The following is a 6,000-nucleotide window of genomic DNA, read 5'->3' as shown; positions in this document are numbered from 1 at the left end:
TTTTGTTAAACGTGCGTTCAGGTCCAGCCGAACGTCGGACGAAAACTTCAAAAAGTTATATTACAGGTCGTAGAAACTTGTCAAACTAAGTATAGAATCAATCTTTAGGATGTTTTTATCATAAATCTTCAATAATGTTCCAACCGGAGAATTCCATTGTCTGTAGAAAAGCAATGGAACGAGAGCTAACTCTCTCGTGACCGCACGTCAATAGCCTGTGGCACTCTGCCAGACACCTGGCTCAATCCCCTCGCATTCTCTCCCCCTTCATAGTAGAAGCCTGAAACAAAGTTCTAAAGACTGTTGACATCTAGTGGAAGCCTTAGGAGGTACAATATGACCCCATGTACACTGTATATCGGAATGGCAAAGAGTTGAAAAACTACAAACCTCAGACTTCCTGGTTAGATTTTTCTCAGGTTTTTGCCTGCCATATGAGTTCTCCTATACTCACAGACATCATTCAAACAGTTTTAGAAACTTCAGAGTGTTTTCTATCCAATACTACTAATATTATGCATATATTAGCATCTGGGACAGAGTAGCATGCAGTTTACTCTGGTCACATTATTCATCCAAGCTACTCAATACTGCCCCCCTGTCACCAAGAAGTTAATGAGGGATACCGGAGAGAGGTGTTGGTGAGGAGTATGCTGCAGCGCAGGCGTGCTGAAGAACGGTTTATCAGCCCGGTACGTCCTGTGTCAGCTCCCTGCACTCGCCCTGAAGAGCGTGTCATCAGTTCAGTCCACGCACCAGGGCTCCAGTGCGCCTCCCCAGCCAGGTACGTCCTGTGCCGGCTCCCCACACTCTTCCACCAGTGAGTGTGTACAGTCCGGAGTCTCCAGCGACGGTTCACGGTCCAGAGCTTCCAGCGATGGTTCACGGTCCAGAGCTTCCATCGATGGTTCACGGTCCAGAGCTTCCAGCGACGGTTCACGGTCCAGAGCTTCCAGCGACGGTTCACGGTCTAGAGCTTCCAACGACGGTTCACGGTCCAGAGCCTCCAGCGACGGTCCACGGTCCGGAGATTCCAGTGACGGTCTACGGCCCGGAACCTCCAGCGACGGTTCACAGTCCGGAGCTTCCAGTGATGGTCAACAGTCCGGAGCTTCAGGTGACGGTCAATGGTACGAAGCTTCAAGTGACAGTCAACGGTCCGAAGCTTCCAGTGTCGGTCCACAGCCCGGAGCTTCCTGCGCCGGTGCCCAGTCTAGGCACGGTGTCCAGTCTCGCTCCATGGCCGGAGCCTTACTCTGCGCCGATGCCCAGTCCAGTCCCGCTCCATGGCCGTTGCCTTCCTCTGCGCCGGTGTCCAGTCCGGGCACGGCATCCAGTCCTGCTCCATGGCCGGAGCCTTCCTCTGCGCTGATGCCCAGTCCGGGCATGGCATCCAGTCCCGCTCCATGGCCGGAGCCTTCCTCTGCACCGGTGCCCAATCCGGGCACGGCATCCAGTCCCACTCCATGGCAGGAGTCCTTCTCTGTGTCGGTGCCCAGTCCAGGCACGGCGTCCAGTCCAGCTCCAAGGCCAGAGCCTTCCTTTGCGCCGGTGCGCAGAGAGGGACAAACAAGGATACTTTTCACCTTGATTGCTTATTTTTATTACATAATAGAAAGAAAATCCAAATGTGTCATAAAACCATATCTCCCATTGAGTCGACTTGAAGTGTTTGTTTACACAGATGGGGGAGGTAGGGAGGGAGTATCTGAAACCACACAAAGGGTGTACTATTTCTTATTTATTTTCTTACAATAGAAAACTACAGAGAGAGGATGAGGGAGAGAACAGTAAACTATATTGTGAAAGTTCTTGTAGTCTCACCATTGGTTGCACAACAGTTAGTGATGTGCAAAAATGAGAAGGGTGGAGGGGTTAGTCACTCTCAAACATCTATACACGATAGTACACACTTGAACACAGTGACCTACTATAGACTTTGTGACACACACAAATTAAAAAACGAAGAGATGAAGGGGATTTGTCCCCTAAATGTGAATCTTGTTGTGTTCCAAACAGACTGCATTCATATCACTCAACCACACCAAGGCATTGGTCCATGTGTGTACTTGACCGACAGAACCTATTATGACGTCATCAAGCAGCGGTCAGGAGAGGGCAGTTCATTCAACAGTTTATAGCCCTGTCATTTCAAACCAGTCATTGTATACAGGTGCATTACAATTCGCTATAGAACAAGCATTTTCGATTGAAATAGCAGCATTATGAACAGACCTAGGATTTAACTACCTGTTTTTTAATATTTATTTTTCAGTAGTCTCTAGGTCTAGGACATGTGCTCAAGCGTACAAAATGTGGAACCAAAATGACATTCCCACTAGTGTCTGTCTGTGTGTGTCAGAGAGTTTATGTACTGTATGAGTGTGTATCTGTGCATGCCTGTTTATTCAAGCCAGGGTAACAGGTTGGGAGTGCATTCAGGCTACATTGTGGAGGAGTGAGTCAGAGAGTGTCTGTCGTCATTGGCCCTTGACGTGAGAAGCCCATACAGACTGTCATAGAGCAGGAACACAGTGCACAGCCATACTGTTAGACAGACAGACAGGCAGACAGGGAGACAGGCAGACAGGCAGGGACTGTGGAGACAAAGAAAGAGGCAGACAGACAGACCACAGCATCATCAACACCCATGGAGCTATTTATGGAAACATTAATCAGTTCCATCAAGATTAGATAAAGGCTCTCTCCTTTTGATTATAATTTTAAATATTAAACTCCCTTTATTGGAGTCTGTGGATGATAGGGGTCAAAGGAATATAAAACAGAGGGATGCCTCTCCATAATGTGCGTGTGCGCGACCAATGTTCATGTCTCCAAGTGTGTCACCCAAAAAATATCTGTGTGTAATATGAGTGTGTGCGTGTCAGGGTTATTTTCCGTGCAGACAGACAGAGATAAGAGGGTGACTGTCTGTCGAGCGTGTCTGCTCTATTTGAATGGCAGACCGTGTCAGTGGCTGCTATTCACCCCTACAGACGGGCTGCAGACAGTGTGTGTGCAAGTTTTATATCTGCTTGTGTGACTCACAACATATTGTTGGTGGTTAAAGGCCTCAACAAGTCGCAGGTTGACATTTATTGTCTTGTCTTGGAGGCAGAACTGAGCGATTTCCCCTTAGATAGGCCAGCTGCAAAGTAAAACATTTTTCCTTTTTGATCTTCATTTAAGGTTAGGGTTAGGCATTAGAGTAACGAGTGTGGTTAAGGTTAGGGTAAGGTTTAAAATGAGATTTTATGACTTTGTGGCTGTGCAAGATACATAATGAAAAACTCTAACCTGCCAACAAATCAAGCATTAGAGTTGGTTTATGAGTCCTATTGTTATTCTCGCTCTCTCTCTCTCTAAAAAGTTGAGAGAGCCAAGGTTGACAAAGTTTTTTTTTAAAGTGCTTCTGCTGTCAAACACAGTCTGGAGTAAGCAAAGTTGGCTTCTTTTTTATCATCAGAAATATGCAGCGTACACACTGTTGTGTTCGGTCGTACCTGTATGAGGAAATTCTCCTGAAGGCACATTTGAACTTGAAATCCCTGATAAAACTGCAAACTCAAGCAAGCCTGTGTCAGTGTGTTAGAGGGAGATCACACAGCTTGTGTTGAACAGGAGTGGAGGCCTAGATACATCCTTCAATAGCCAGTTGTGGTTTTCTGCCATAACACAGAAACACCCTCAATGCAAATCTCTCTCGCGTCACAACATGGCCATGGCACGCTGACACATGACAACCTTCACCTTACTCAGAGCATTCTTATCGGTCTGATGGTGACAGCCCTCCTGAGGAAGTTGTACATAGAAAAAAGAAAGAGTAAGAGAGACAGAATAAAATAAACAATAGTAAAGAGAAAGAAAAGGAATGTTAATACTTGGGAGTCTGGGTTGCACACGAATTGAAATATCTCTATATAAGGCCAATTTTCCTCCATTCAAACTCCGCCTGAAGCAGAATTTTGAATGCTGGAATTTGGGCAGAATAATTAACACAATTAAAATGAATGTGTTACCATTGTTTTTATACTTAATCATAATCTATTCCTATATTTCTTACATTTTGTTTTATTTATTCCATATGTGAATTGATATCTGCTTTTATCTGGAACAAGAAAAACCATTGGATACGTAAAAGTGTTTTGCACGCCTGCAGGGTGGTCTAACACACTTAAAAACATTAAATATTATTATTGGGCAGCAATAATAAGAATAATAATTATATATTGGATGACAGAAAACACTGATGTTGCAGGCCCGAAATGGTTGACCCTAGAGACTTCATCCCGTGGGCCCACCTCCTTAGCTGCCTTAGCTCCTCACTGAATGACTTGTACATTGATAAATGATTTTGTATCTTTCGAACAGTTTGTACAAAAGTTAAATATTCATAGATCAACATTTCTTTAGGTATCTATAACTTTGTAGTTTTGTATCTTCAAACTCTAATCACTTCTCATCACACCCACGTACCTCTCCTCTAGTCTCTGTTTGTAAAGTTAATCCTTATGTCACAGGGGGTATAGGCTTGGTCTATACACTGAGTGCACAAAACATTAGGAACATCTTCCTAATGTTGAGTCGCACCTCCTTTTGCCCTCAGAACAGCCTCAATTCGTCGGGACATGGACTCTACAAGGTGTTGAAAGCATTCCACAGGGATGCTGGCCCATGTTGACTCCAATGCTTCCCACAGTTGTGTTAATACCCTTTTGTGACTATTTTCATTTTTGGATAAAAAACGTTCCCGTTTTAAACGGGATATTTTGTCACGACAAGATGCTCGACTATGCATATAATTGACAGCTTTGGATAGAAAACACTCTGACGTTTCCAAAACTGCAAAGATATTGTCTGTGAGTGCAACAGAACTGATGTTACAGGCGAAACCCAGATAAAAATCCAATCAGGAAGTGCCCCATTTTTTGAAAGCGCTGCATGCCAATGACTCCTTTATATGGCTGTGAATGGGCTACAAATGAGCTTACGCTTTCTACGTATTTCCCAAGGTGTCTACAGCATTGTGATGTCTTTTTACGCATTTATGTTGAAGAATAGCCGTAAGGGACCACATTGAGCAAGTGGTCACATGATGGCTCCCGCAGAAAATCTTGCGTAAAGTACAGAAGTAGCCATTTTTCCAATCGCTTCAAATGAGAAACCAATTGTCCCGACGGATATATTATCGAATAGATATGTGAAAAACACCTTGAGGATTGATTCTAAACGACATTTGCCATGTTTCTGTCGATATTATGGAGCTAATTTGGAAAACAATTTGGCGTTGTAGTGACCGCATTTTCTCAGTCAAGCTATTTCGCCTACAAAAATAATATTTTTGGAAAAAAGGAACATTTGCTATCTAACTGGGTGAAAACATCCAAAGTTCTTCAAAGGTACATTATTTAATTGTATTGCTTTTCTTATTTTCGTGAAAATGTTGCCTGCTGCTAGGAGGGCATAATGCCATGCTAGGCTATGATAAACTTACACAAATGCTTGTCTAGCGTTGGCTGTAAAGCATATTTTGAAAATCTGAGATGACAGTGTGATTAACAAAAGGCTAAGCTGTGCCTCAATATATTTCATTTGTGATTTTCATTAATAGGAAGATTTTCTAGGGATATTTATGTCCGCTGCACTATGCTAATTAGTTTGAGGCGATGATTACGCTCCCGGATCCGGGTTTGAGAGTCGCAAGAATTAAGTTGTCTGGATGTCCTTTGGGTGACCATTCTTAATACACACAGGAAACATTGACCGTGAAAACCTCAGCAGCGCTGCAGTTCTTGACACACTCAAACCGGTGCGCCTGGCACCTACTACCAAAACCCATTCAAAGGCACTTAAATATTTTGTCTTGCCAATTCACCCTCTGAATGGCACACATACACAATCCATGTCTCAATTCTCTCAAGGCTTAAAAATCCTTATTTGACCTGTCTTCTCCCCTTCATCTACATTGATTGAAATGGATTTAACAATTGACATCCATAA

This window comes from Oncorhynchus mykiss, chromosome 8 (assembly GCF_057628025.1).
Source record: "Oncorhynchus mykiss isolate SJ-2025 chromosome 8, ASM5762802v1, whole genome shotgun sequence".
NCBI classification, from domain to species: Eukaryota; Metazoa; Chordata; class Actinopteri; order Salmoniformes; family Salmonidae; genus Oncorhynchus; species Oncorhynchus mykiss.
This window is presented reverse-complemented; position numbering follows the sequence as displayed.